The sequence below is a fragment of the Rhodamnia argentea genome, chromosome 9 (genome assembly GCF_020921035.1).
Source record: "Rhodamnia argentea isolate NSW1041297 chromosome 9, ASM2092103v1, whole genome shotgun sequence".
NCBI lineage: Eukaryota > Viridiplantae > Streptophyta > Magnoliopsida > Myrtales > Myrtaceae > Rhodamnia > Rhodamnia argentea.
This window is the reverse complement of record NC_063158.1, coordinates 23417966-23430046: the sequence shown is the minus strand read 5'-3', so window position 1 is coordinate 23430046 and position 12081 is coordinate 23417966. Positions and strand designations below refer to the sequence as shown.

Here is a 12081-nt window from a genome sequence, read left to right as displayed (position 1 = left end):
AAGAACGATGCTAAAAGGCACAACTAGGCATAAAAAAGAGAGCACCCCATCCATCTCCGCACACTTGAATTGTAAGGGAAGCTTTTAAGGAAAGTAAGGGGTAGGTTGCTCAAGGAAAAGGGAAGGAAAGAAATATAGAGAATCTTGCGCATTAAATCAAAGAGCAAAAAAGGAGGGAAAATAAAAAACCAGAGAGATGACAGGTGACTTTATAAGAAGACAATGACACAAAACGAAATGATTAGGTCTTCACATGATTAAATACCACATCCGATCGCCTGATCACAATTGAGCATTTTGACTTAATATAAAGCATGTCACAAAGTTAAATATTCGTAGAATGGAAGGTTCTTGAAGTACACATTTGCATCTTTATTGCCAAATGGTAATCTCGAATTTAGTTTATTTTTCTTAATCTCTCCTAAGTGGGATAGTCGGCCATCATCCACTTTAGTTGTCTCATTTATCACACACTCTCCTTAGTTAGTGCTTACACATGTTGTGCTGGTGGAGAAACTCCATCAGTCACAAGTTGTGTGTTGTGCCGAACAAATGAAAATGGTCCCTCTCTCTCTCTCTCTCGTGCTTTCAACTTCCAAGGCATTGTATAATTGGAGGCACATGGCCCTCAATCTTCTACTATCCACTATTCCACTAAATGCCTTTTTTTGGAGTAGATGCATATTTTTTGCCAACCACAGTACTCTTGTCTCTTCCACATGCTGTATTATTGATGTCTCTCTATTTAGTTCTATCATTTTTTTTTAGGGTGATCTTTAGGAGACACATCTAATTAACAAGACGATTATTGAAGAAACTACGATAGATCTTCACCATTTGTCTGAAAACCAATTTGCTCAAAGTGATTTGGATGATTGTGTGAATGTATGGATACGATCTTAGGGATTATTTACTCCATACATCCAAAGTAGATTCATCTAGTCCTATGAAATATATCCATTGGTTACTCTAGATACTTGTATTCATAAGACAATTTTGACCCGAAATTTTAAGCATTTCAAAAGAAGACGGATCCTTATAGGAGAATTTCGGACTCCCTTATCTTTGCTTTTTCACAAGTGCTGTTAAATTGTCGATGTGTCCATGGATATGGCATCGATGGCAAACGAAACGATGTTATCTTCATTGTACATGGCGTTAACCTGAAGTAATAGTACTGGGTTGGCTCACCTAAAGTCCTTTTGCTCGTGATGCGACAACTCGATGATCCATCGCATGAAACGACATTGTCATATTCACCGTACACGTTGGTGAAGAATTTAACCATGATTATGCGTTATTCTACGATTTCAATGCTTCTATGCCTTTTATTTGAGTTTTGTTCTTGGATGTTGAAACAGATGGTATGGTCATTTTAGTGCGCAGATACCTGCTTGGATTGAGCCATTCATAAACGTTACATTATACGAGCTTCAGTAAACTCCAGAGCCACGGGTTTCCCAGATTTCTTCGACTAGAAACTGCACCAAAGTGGCCATTGGTCCAGAACAATCTTGCGTGCAAAACAAGGTTAAATCCAACGGTTACAAAAATTAACCCTAGTTTTGAAGAGAGAGGTGCAAGTCGAGATATGTTGGTGCAGAAGGATGCTTGAATTAAGGGCGAACAGACCTAACACTGGAGCTCACACGTGAAGAGGAGATTGTTAGGATACATGTGTGAGTTGTAATAGAGAAATTTCACATCGGATAATTGATGTAGTGTGAAGCAGTTAATATATCCTAGTTGATCCATAAGACTTAAGCTTTTGAGTGAATGTGGGTTCAATTATATATATTGACGGATTCGGACTTGAGCCCTCTCTTGGCGATCTCCGCGAGTGAAGGTATAGAACTTCTGCTGCGCCGCTCCGAACACATGCAACAGTTTTCTCCTTCATCTGCTCTAATGTACACGTGTGATTCATATAGCAATACTCGATGTGCATAGAGATTGCTTGATGCACGCATTTTAACATTGGTGGTTGTTCATGTTAAGTTATAAATTCTCAGAAAAATTAGGTTTTAAGCACAGAAAAAACGGATTCGTGCCCATGATTCCCGGTTTGACGCACCAAAAGCTAGAATTATTATCACTTTAATTTAGTTGTCAAAACTGATGGGCACTTCATCACTTGTCAACCCTCTTGACCCGCCATCGTTTGACTGAACTTAGTGAGATTGTTTGCTGTACTTTGTTGCCAGTTTCCAATCCAGTCACTTGTTTAGCTGATCTATAAAAACGGTTGATGAGGTTCTATTTTTCTTTTGATTTTGTCGTAATTTCAGTGATCTTTTGGATCGCATGTGGTAGAGACAGGCACGAACCATTTCAACAACAAGAGTCAAAGGAGTCAATCTGTTGTGATCAAGCTTAGGGCCTACATGCACATTATAGGGTTAATGACTAACCGTAAAGTGGAATGGGACGGCTTACCAATTCTCCAGCTTAGACTCTTTCTCTCTATAATTAAACCTAGCTTAGATTGGATACACTCATTTTTTTTATATAAAAATTATTGAGAAGTTGCATTGAGATGCACGTGTAAATTGTATCAAAAAAAGGTCTCGCATTATGTGATTGGAACAATTACTACATCCTACTCGGCCCATAACTCATTGGCTTAAGTTTTTAAGTAAATATGCGTCTAAGTGTATATGTTAATGTGCTCGGAATTAAGCGCCCTTCCCATATGAGCAAATTGGTGGGCCCCATATCTGTTCTAATGTTTGGTGAATATCTCGAGAAAAAATTCTCATCTCCTAGTTTAAGTTTGGGAGGACACGCTATATATGTTTCTCTCTTGGTAATTTACCGCGTGAAGGTATCACTTTATGCTACGCAATCCTTATCGGTTTACATGGGGTAGGATTGTGGGAAACAATAACAAGAGCCACTGGCAAATTGGTGGGTCTCATATCTGTTCTAATGTTTGGTGAATATCTTGAGAAAAAATTCTCGTCTCCTAGTTTAAGCTTGGGAGGACACGCTATATATGTTTCTCTCTTGGCAATTTACCGCGTGAAGGTATCGGTTTATATGGGGTAGGATCGTGGGAAACAGTAACAAGAGCCACATTATGACAAATATCTATTATGAGATATCATGCGGACCGAAGAAAACCCCAAAAAAAACAGAAACTGGAGAAATGGACCGCTCACCAAATCTCCACTTTCTACCAAAGCGTTCGACGTCGTGACAAGAGGGAGAAAATCTGTCCAAAAAAAAAAAAGGACAAAAGGGAGAAAGAAATTACGTAAGATTAACTGGATATTAATTTTGATGTTAAAAGGTAATGATGACGCAAATATGATGCAGATTATTCCAATTGTACGTCAAATATGAATAGAACAGCAACATTAGGATGTGGTATGTCGTATGGAGAATTGTGGCAGGTCCATTGCGACCGCGTTAAGCATTCACTAGTTCGCATGAGAGTCAACAATAGGGACTTTGGAGGCAAATGAGACATAGCAACAACGTCTGCCCCTTTAAACTAAAGTACCAAATTTAGCCCAAAAAAAAAAAATTTGGGAAGCTAAAGTACCAAATAATTAATTGTCTGTACATCAATATGGTGGCAGTTAGGTAATGACCGGAAACAGTTCACGACCGGGGCAGGGTTGGGATAGACACGTTACTTACATTTAGGTCGATATGCGCTAACGTGACGCATGCTTGAGAACCCTAATTTTACTATCTTTTTTCAAATAAGTGTACTAGAAGTCCTACAACTTGTAGCGAAAGTGCAATTAAGTCCTTAAATTTTTAAAAGTGCAATCAAGTACTAAAACTTATCAAGTTAGTGCAATCAAGTCCTAAAACTTAAGAGCATTTTTCATTTATCGAGTTGAACGGAGTTAATGAATGGAGTTGATTGCACCAATTTGACAAATATTGCAAAATATCAACTCGACAAAATGATGTTTAATATAGGTCGGGTTTTCAAGTTTAGAGGTGGCAAACTCCAATCAAGATGTGAGTGAGATATATCGCACCCTAACCAAACTGTGCAAAATTAAAGAGAAGAGCACATTGCTTCATCAGAAACCCTATTAGATGGCTCTGATGTCCCCAGCAAGTGTATACTGATGTAGCTGTAGCGTTTCCCTTTCTCCAAAGCTCAAACCAAGGGGAAACCTTTTTCTCCATGAGTCTTTCGACGTCATCTCGTACACCGACCTCTGAAGGAGCGAACGTCGTGCCCGAGCCTTCCACACTTCCGTCGATACCCTATAACCCGACATCAGAGGTCTGTCGTCTTCACATCTGCATACATTCCAAATGATTCGGGCATGTCGGCTAAGCCAATAAGGATGAAAATATGACTTATTCAAGTGTTGCTCATAGAGGATAGAATGGACTTTTTCTTGTCCAGTTGGAGAAGAATTAGGCCTAACCTTTCGGGGAGTTAACCGACTCCAATTCGACACCGATTAGTTCTGTCTCATCAGCCATTCGGCAAAAACCAACTTCAAAGGACTAGAGAATGTAGTTATTCTTCGTGACATACAAATTACTTAGATCTCTTCCACGAGAAGCGCCCGACTGATGCTCCTATGTTGGAAAAAAAAGGGTGCAAACGAGTGCGAGAAAGGTCGAGGACGTAATCAAATAGGCGTACGATGAACCAGTAAAGGCGAGTCAGACAGACAGCTTGCTTACAGATGTTTCGTTCCTGGCAGATTGCCGGATTAGAGAACCATGTCTCATCGAGTATCACACCAGATGTCAGGGGTCGTCCGGGGTACCCAACTGCAGCGATGGAGGATGTCGGGACCACTCTCTTGATAGAAGGGAACTTTGCACATGATCTCAACTCGTGATCAAACTCTTAGGAAATTCCTGTCAACTTGAGATTATCTTCAGTGGTATGATCCACATTAGTTTTAGCAAAAGAAGCCTTATTATTTCCCTTCCCTAATTTTCATCTTTCATTCATTACCTTATCCATTCTTAATGACTAATTTTTGCTAATATTTCTGTTAAAAACTATCCTATTTATGCTCATATTCTCACCAGCTGCAGATTGCATTCTTTCTGGAGCCCAACCATGATAGTCTCATCGAGTGCTCGCAAACATGTACGCCGGGGAAAATCGTCCCTACTCAGTTGTCTGCCGTGCATTCGTTACTTTCCTATATGTTAACAAGATGCTGCAATTCTACTTCCTCTCTTAGCGGTTCTCAGTCCTAAGATTTGATTCTCCTTCCCGATTAGAAATGAGTGTCTTTATGCATTGTCCTTGAGTGCCAATGCTCTGCTTCGAACATGCACGTCGAAGTGGATATTCCATGTCCAAGGATCATCCAAGCACTGTTAAGAGGATTGCATCGGAGTTTAACTCCATGATTCATAGGGAAAAACTGTTTGCTCGTGAATTAGGTATTGACCTGTCCCAGATTTGATCAGTTGATACGATCGGCCACATGGTCGCACGCTGTTTTTATGGGGTTGGATCCTTTTTTAGCAGGGATTTGGGCGCTGTGATTAGCATAACTACTACAAATTTATACCAGCATGCGATTCTCAATTTGTTCAAAATTGCATCAATGTTCAGGTGTCCGCCGGTCCAATGACAGAGCTACTTGTCCCCACGATTCGATTATACTTGTGCCGATGTAGAGGTATACAGAAGGGGAGAGTGAAAGTGAGTTTAATTAGCAGTTGGCTAATTAATTATACTCTTTTAGCTTTCTTGTACTTGAAACAGTTCATCGATTATACGAGAGATTGATATGGAAATATACAGTGGAAACAGATGTTATGACATCCATTATACGGTGAAAACAGTTCACATGCCTTGCTTTCAAGTGGATAATGCCGGGCCAACATATATGAAATCCCGACCGTTCTCGATCATCGTCAGTCTTCACCATCACTCTGAAATCAGACCGGTGAACAGACGGTGATCTCAGCAAGCGAGCAACCACATGCGAGGCGGAGAAACAGCAGCGATCCTGACTGACGGGGATGCCATTGTAGTTGCCGGAGTGTTCCGCCCTTTTGTTCTCAACCGTATCACCTCTCAAACTCCAATATTGAATGGTCGGCATCTCTGCTCAAACAGGTCTTCTTGTGGAAAAACTCGAATTCCTCCGTTAAATGCTGGCTCATTCCATGATTGATCCCTTAGAAAAAGCCAGAATCCGAGCAACGCGAACCGAATTTGAAGTGGCAGAAAAACTCGACAGAACGGAAGAACTATTCGAGCAGAGACGCCAGCCGTTGAAATTGTAGGTCGAGAAGTGGATAGGGTCGAGAGGCAAAGCCGGAACACTCCAGCGATGACAGTGGCGTTCGAGCCATCATGCTCACTGCTGCTTCACCGGTGACATGTCGTCTCTTGCTTTGCTTAGATCACCGTCGGTCCACCTGTCTGGTTTCACGGTGATGGTGAAGACTGAGGATGATCTGAGGTCGGACGGAAATTTATAGCTGGATGGCGGCATTATGGTATTGAATTCATGGCGGAAAGTGTTTCATATTTCATGTGACATGGTGACACCATATTTTGAATTCAACATTGTTATATCGATGATCTTGAAGTACTGATTAGCAACTGATTAGCACTCATAATTTCCAAAGGATTAATCGAATTATTCCCCTTTATCTCATCAAGTATTCTCTATTATTTCGCATGATCTGATAATTACCTTTTTAATAACCTCGTATAAACTCCAACATCTCTCAACTTTGCCTTTTGGGTTTATTGCTCCGATTATTACTCTTATGAAGGAGTTTCATGGGTAAAGCAAAAGGGAAATGAACTTTTGGTGCAAGACAGCATTAGACTCGAACGCCAAAGAAACATTTTTGTGAATAAAGTAGAGGCATGAATTTCTACCCTAGCTATGTATCACCCCTTTTTTTATTTTTTGGTCGAAAGCTATGTATCACCTTCCTGAGTGGGTTTTTGCCTAGGGTTCATGGGGGAGAGATTCTCCCTAAAAGTCTTAATTCATTATATAGATATTTTTTAAGGTTAATACTGTTGATCTTGTTGTCCCACATCGCTTAAAAATGGACCATATATGCTCTTTATATTTATGTGGTTTTCCTCCTATATCATCTTAAGTTTTTGAGTTGGAATTTCTAACATGGTATCAGAGCCAATGTTATTCCTTTTGCGAATGTACATCCACCCCCAATTAGTCAAATTCCGTTGGAATTTTTAACTAATACCCTAAACTAATTTTGACATTTCTTATAGGTTGGCTCGAAAGTAGTTTGCTCACCTACAAGGAAAGGAAGATTAGGATTGCTCATTCCGAACTTATGGAACAAAGTTTTGTTAGGTCGTACGCTGTGGAACCTCATCAATCATCCATCCTCTTCCCTTTGGAGCATTTGGGTTCACAACACAAAACGCAGAGACACCCCACTTATGCAACTAGACATGAGGGGTAGTATGGCTTAGAGTTGGCGATGTCTCCTCAAATTGCGACCTTTTCTTACCTCAGTTACATCTAGCTCACGGTATTGTTGTCGAGATATATATGATGAATTCAAAAATGGGGAACCAGCTGTAGAGTGGTACAACCTAATTTGGAGCAGCGGCATTAACAAACACAACTTTATTGGCTAGCTAGTTTACGGAGATAGAATATCGATAGCAGAAATCGTAGCACGATGGATGACTTCAATTGATATCCAATGTAACTTCTGTAGGGCTAGTATATAAGACAAATCATATTTATTCTTCCAGTGTGAGTGGACAAGCAACATCCGGCGCAGTATCCTTGCGCAACATGGGATTAGGTATTCTTAAGGGGGATGGAATGAGGAACTTTCATAGATGATTAGGACAACAACAGGCAAATATTTAGCGGCGAGACTCCTAAAGGTATCTTTCCTCGCAACCATATATTGTTTCTGGATGGAGCGCAATAGAGATGGTTCCAAAACAGTCAACTGATATTCATATTATATTGGTCAAGGTGCATAAAAATATAAGAGGTAGAGCTTGACTTTACCAAAAAATTCGACCTTCCCAAACAAATGTAGTTTTAGCTACTATGTGGAAACTTCCCACCTCCATCTTTTTGAATTATTAGCTCTATTTGTAATTTTGGGGAGCCCCTAAGCTGTTGTACTTCATCTGTTCTATAATATTTACATCAACAAAAAAAAAAAAATTAACCACTAAAAACCCCAAACCGATATGCAATGACTTAACCTTTTTCTTTATTCTTGATAAAGTTGAGGTAATGGAAAGACCGAAGAACCTTCATTAAAATCCCGCAAGATGTTTTACTCCAAAAGGGAATTGTCTTGCTCTCCCTAAACTAAGCTTGTGAGAGAAAGAAAGAGACAAGCTAATGGAATTGAAACGTTAATTCCCCCAAGAAGAAGAAGAAGAAGAAGTCCCTTGATGGTCAATCACTAGCATCTTTTCATTATCCTTAAGCCTTAGAGATAACAATTTTTTCCACTCCAAACATGTGAAGCTCCATCCTAGGAGATGCCCTGAGATAGAGTTCACCGTTTTCAAATAGCGAGTAACTAATGGAAAGAGTTTTGAAGACAATTTACTGAGAGAAGGCGTCGGGAAATTGATCCCTTTTCATTGCTTTCTTGTGAAGTTTCAGTGTTGACAATGGCCAGACAAAAATGCCCTCCAAGAAAGTTATACCCATTGAGAACAATGCTAAAGGTAAAGCTAGGCATTGAAAACAAAAGGAGAGAGAGACTATCCCATCAACCCATACACTAGACTTGTGGGGAAAGCTTTTGAGGAAACATGGGGTAGGTCGCTCACGGGAAAGGGAAGGAAAGAAATATAGAGAATCTTGCTCGTTGTATTAAAAAGCAAAAGAAGGGAAGAAAAAACAAACTAGAGAGATGACACATGACTTTACAAGAAGACAACGGCACAAATGATTTGATTAGGTTTAACTTTGTTGCAATTTTGTCTTTCACATGATTAAAAAACGCGAAAATCACTAAAAAAAAACTCATAAACCTATTACAATTGCGTCAATTCAGTTTTAAACCTTCTTTTTTGGTCAATTATGTTTTAAACCTTTTCAAATTTTGTCAATTGAGTCTATCCGGTCAATTTTGACAGAAAATTGATGACATGGATACCAATTGTCCACTAGCTGCCCTACGTGGCATTGCAAACATCGACGTGAAATTTTTTACTTTTTTCATTGTTGGATTTTTTATTAATATTTGTTATGTCCTCTTTTCTTTTCTTTTCCTTCTTTTTCTATTATTTCCACTAGGCGAGGGCTTGAGGCCCTTGCACTCGACTGGCGAGCCCCTGCCGCTTGGCATGAAGTCCCAATTGAGTGCGAGGGCCACGATCCTCATAGCTACTAGCGAGGGTTGGCAGCCCTCGCCTAGTGGCCCTTGACAATAACAAAAATGAAAAAAAAGATAGAAAAAGTTTGACAGAAGATTTAAAAAAAATTATGTCATTGTCGGTAGTGTCACGTAAGACAGTCGGCATCCATGTTATCAATTTCCGGTCAAAATTGACCGAATGCACTCAATTGGCAAAATTTGAAAAAGTTTGAGACTCAATTGGCAAAAAAATGAAGGTTTAGAATTGAATTGGCACAACTGCAAAAGGCTTAGGACTTTTTTGATAATATTTTCATTAAAAAACATATTCGATCCTCTTATCACGGTTGAGCTTTTTGACTTCATATGGGGGTTGCGCGCTTGGTGTGAAATAGGGCATGTCATAAAGTTAAATACTCATAGAGTGAGGTTCTTGAAGTACAGTTTCATCTTTACATTCTCTCCTAAGTGGAAAAGTTGGCCATAATCCACTTTAGTTGTCCATTGACCACACACTGTCCTCAGTGCTTGCACATGCTGTGCTTGTGGAGAGACCCTATCAGTTACTAGTGTTAGTCGTGTCAAACAAATGAGAATGGCCCCCCAGTCTCTTGTGCTTCTAAGGCATTGTATAAGTGGAGGCACATGTTGTATTATTGCTGTCTTTTCTACTTTAGTTCTATTTTTCTTTTTCTTTTTAAAGTAATGTTTACGAGACAAGTCCAATTAATAAGACATTATTGAAGAAACTTATGTTATGTATCATGAATTCCTTTTTCTTTGTACTTTTGTCTCTTTAGACTTGAAAGCTAAAGAGACATTTTTGTGACTAAAGTAAGGCATAAATTTCTACCCTAGCTATGTATCATCCTAGTGAAAGTGGGCTTTTGATAGGGTTCACGGTGAAGAGAGGTTTTCCCTAAATGTCTTACTTCATTGTATAGCTTTTCTTTATTCATTTATTTTTTTTAAAGTTGATGAAATGGAAAGGCCGAAGAACCCACATTAAGTTTTGCTCCAAAAGGGACTTGTCTTGCAAATGGAATTGAAACATTAATGCCCCCGAGACCATGAGATAAAGACATGTGGGTACTTCTAGAATACTTGTATCTTGTTCATGAAGATAATTATCTAGTAAACTCGCTTCACGGGTAAATCTCGAAGCCATGAAATATGTCACTAATCTTGTGAATAAGGTAAAATGCGAGCACACATATGCAAAGGTAATTTGAATGTGAATACCTTTTTTTGGCATCCGTGTGGGAAATTGAGACTTTATTGTTACAACATGAAGCGAAAAGGGAAAAAGGTAAAAAAAAATTGTCATCTCATGGCGAATTGTAAAAGGCAATGCTAAAAGGCAAAACTAGGCATAGAAAGAGAGCGTCCCGCCAATTCATACACTTGAATTGCAATGGAAGCTTTTGAGGAAGCGAGGGTTAGGTTGCTCATGGAAAAGGGAAGAAGAGAAATTAAGAGAATCTTGCTCATTAAATTAAAGAGCAAAAAAGGAAAAAAATAAGGAAAAAGCTAGAGAGATGACAAATGACTTCACAAGAAGGCAATGACACAAAATGAAATAATTAGGTCTAAATTTGTTGTACTTCTACCTTTCACATGATTTCATTACACATTCGATCGTGTCATCACCGTTGAGCGTACTGAATTACTATATCGATGAAATAAGGGTTGTGTGTTTTGTGTGATATAGAGCATGCCATAAAGTTAATACTCTTGGAAAGCGAGGTTTAAGAAGTACACATTTTCTCTTTGGTCGCCAAATAATAATCTCTAATTCAGTTTATTTTCTTAATCTCTCCAAAGTGGGAAAGTTGGCCACAATCCACTTTAGTTGTCTCATTTATCACACACATGTTGTGCTGGTGGAGAAACTCCATCATTCACAAGTTGTTTGTTCCGTCAAATAAAAGAAAATGGCCCCTCTCTTTCAACTTCCAACGCATTGTATAATTGGAGGCACATGGCCCTCAATTTTCTATTATCCACTATTTCACTATATGTCCTTTTTGGGAGTACATGCATATTTTTGCCAACCATAAGTGGACTCTTATCTCTCGCCCATGTTGTGTTATTGGTGTCTTTGTACTTAAATCTACTTTTTTTTTTCTCTTTTTCAATGTCATGTTCACGAGGCATATCCAATTAACAAGAAGAAACTTACATCATCACCATCTGTCAAAAACTAATTCGAACAAGTGATTTGAATGATTATGCGAATGTATGCATATGATGTTTGCGACTTTTTATAATCAATACATGTCCAACAATTTATCTCGCCCTGTGAAATTTGTTCATTGACTACCCTGGATTCCCATATCATCAAAACGATATTAACACAGAACTTTTGAGCGTTCCCAACGAAAGTACTTGCAGATGGGAGAATTTCGGACTCCCTTAACTTCACTTTATAGGTGATGTTCAATTGTCTATACGCCAATGGATAAAGTATCGATGATCACAAACAGAAGGATATCTTTTAGGTGAAACATCCCACAAAAAACCATTGTATCACATGTTGGTGAAGAATCTAACAAAGCTGGTACGATATTCTATGGTTCCAAAGCTGTTCCTTTTGTTTCTTGGACACAGGAACATATGATATGGTTAAGCATAGTCTATGGCCCATGCTCCAGACTCACGTGGCTCCCATTTTTCTTGGACTAGAAAGTGCAACAAGGTGGCCATTCATCCAGAACAATCTCGAGCACAAAACAAGATTAAAACGATGGCTGCAAAGATGCACCCTCAACTTGAAGAGAAAAAGGGCAT

The 12081-nt window shown here is 39.1% G+C and overlaps 1 protein-coding gene across 1 annotated transcript in view; it reads left to right on the top strand.

Annotated features, from left to right (window-relative positions):
* The window catches only part of LOC115739662 (equilibrative nucleotide transporter 3-like), a 469706-nt gene that overhangs the window by 129627 nt on the left and 327998 nt on the right, over positions 1-12081 (top strand). The gene's annotated exons all lie outside the window — the stretch shown is intronic.